The 2,471-nt window shown below is 38.0% G+C and overlaps 1 non-coding gene across 1 annotated transcript; it reads left to right on the top strand.

The window, feature by feature from the left end:
- Positions 1 to 2,164: 2,164 nt before the first annotated feature.
- LOC111826356 lies at positions 2,165 to 2,271 on the top strand. Its single transcript, XR_002829697.1, has one exon. It is a non-coding gene; the product is annotated as a U6 spliceosomal RNA (small nuclear RNA).
- The last annotated feature ends 200 nt before the right edge of the window (positions 2,272 to 2,471 follow it).

The raw sequence follows: 2,471 nt of genomic DNA on the forward strand, positions 1-2,471 counted from the left end.
GAGCCAGCATCTCTCTTTGGAGTGGTCTCATCTATATGTCACTGCAGTGAAAAGCAAAACTGCGCAAACTCTTCAGAAATGCCTCCCAGTGACCCCAGGATTTACCACTAGGGGCACTAAAGAGCCAGTCATCCAGGCACAAGGCCAAAAGGCAGCCAGAAGGCAATGCTAAAATGCAGTACATAGAATTAATTTGCAAAGTAATTCTGCAAATCGCCAAAAATAAAACAAAACAAAACCGCATGGTGCTCTTAAAGCAAACCCCTGACCAACCTAATTTTTCCCAGAATTGTGTTCTCTTTTTCCATGTCTTTTTTTCCCACAGAGCCCATGCATAATAAAGGCTTAATGCTGTTTTGGCATTTTAATAGAATTTCCAAATATTTATCTGTTTAAATGTCTATATCTTTTTGAGTAGCAATAGAAAGAGTCACTAATTAGGTATGCTGAAGGAAAACTCAATTCATTACAAATTATCCAGAAGCTGTACACGCCATTCCAGCTATGGAGAATCAATCCTTCTCAGGGAACTAATGAGCCTTAGCTTCTGCATTAAATTGGTGCCTGTCATTTAAAATTATACATGGATGCACACATACCTGCATGAGGGGTGCTTTATTTAAATGCAAATAGTACGTATACCTAGTTTTTCTAAAAGCAATTCATTTGCTACAGACTTAAAAATCTGTCTTGCACTTTTTTATATTTTATCAGAGCCTAAATTTAAAGCTATTTCATCGATCACCAAATGACAATAGCATGCAAATCCTTGAAGGGATATGCGGTGCAAAAAAATAACATGACTGTTAATTAAATCATACCTACATTTCTGATCCCAAGCTTACACATCCCCAAATAGCAAGAGAACGCCAAGCCTCTATCCCTTCCCCTCCCCCTAAACCCACCCCTCCAAAGTGTATTAACACATTTGATTCTTTTTCCATTTTCTCTCTTCATCAGCCCCGGCATCCAGCTTCCATCACAGCTATTAGGACTACTGAGCACAGCCACATGACAGGATTTGTAGACTCCCCAGGGGTAGGACCAAGACAAAAGCATAAATAGAACAAGTAGGCTACAATTTCTGTGGGTGAGGAAGGGGTTTTCTTGAAGCAAAGACTAGCTCTCTCCACAGGAAAACTTGGATCAGCGAGCACACTGACATTAAGATCACAGTTCCCCCAAACAGGAAGATTTAGGCGTTTCAAGAATGATGATTTGTTTTTGTTTGTAGCTTGGTTTCTATTCAACTCCATTAAAAAAAATGCATATAACTCCCTCATTTTAAAAAATAATATAAAAATGCCTACAAATATAGAGGGGATGTGATGACCAGTGTTTCCTCAAGGGTTATATGTATAGAGAAATGTCCATACAATGACATGTCCCCCACACCCTTCCTTTATAGGCTTTGCCACATGAATGGCCTCACCAAATACAGAGCATCCACCCAAATTTCCAGAAAATATTTATTCCTGTAACTTACAATAGCTGTGAAACACAAAAGTCTAAAAATAAGGGTGAATAGAAATATTTAATGTATTGCTTCTAATGAGAGAGCTCAGGAAAATTTTTGAGCAAAATGTATAGGGCAATTTTAGCAACACCAGAAATCTCAAAGTTCCAGACTCAGCTGACACAGACTTTAAAGTCTTCACTGTTATAATTTTTTAAATTTTCTGTGGGAGTTGAAAGTGATATATCGGTATCAATATACTAAAAGCATATGTGAAATAGATGAGTCTGCCCTACAAAAAATTTAGTAGTAGGTAATTTTGCCTTGTGGGAAATTTTGCCTCTGCTTTAGGGAAATTTTTTCTGCACCCCTGTAATGTTTTCTGTTCTCAAGTTTTATTTACTTACTTATAAAAATCTAATATTTGAAAAGGAGCTAATAAATCCAATCACGCTGAGGTATAAGCCACTGGAAATTGTCTCCCAGGGGTTAAGCCTTAAGCTAAAAAATTCTAATAGTGGAATTTTAACCCAGATCATGTTAGCAATCATATTTTAAATTTAAAAATATTAGAGACTGGTGATTTTGCCCCAAAGCATAAATAATTTCCATGAGTAAACTACCTTGGCTAAATTTCATATTTATAAATGAATATATCTAAAATTTTGCTTGGGCTACAGACGATGTGATTTAAAATGGTTTGACTTAGTGCTCGCTTCGGCTGCACATATACTAAAATTGGAACGATACAGAGAAGATTAGCATGGCCCCTGCGCAAGGATGACACGCAAATTCGTGAAGCGTTCCATATTTTTATGATAAAGACCATTATAAACTTATGAGCAAAAATAGATACAGAGGCAGAGCAGCCTCGAACAGACTGTCAAACTACAGCGGGAAGGCTGGAGAGGGTTGGGGGGCAGGAGGGGAGGGTAAGAGATCAACCGAAGGACTTGTATGCATGCATATAAGCATAACCAATGGACATAAGACACTGGGGGGTAGGGGAGGCCAG

Source organism: Myotis lucifugus, unplaced genomic scaffold, assembly GCF_000147115.1.
Source record: "Myotis lucifugus unplaced genomic scaffold, Myoluc2.0 scaffold_71, whole genome shotgun sequence".
In the NCBI taxonomy this organism is placed as follows: domain Eukaryota; kingdom Metazoa; phylum Chordata; class Mammalia; order Chiroptera; family Vespertilionidae; genus Myotis; species Myotis lucifugus.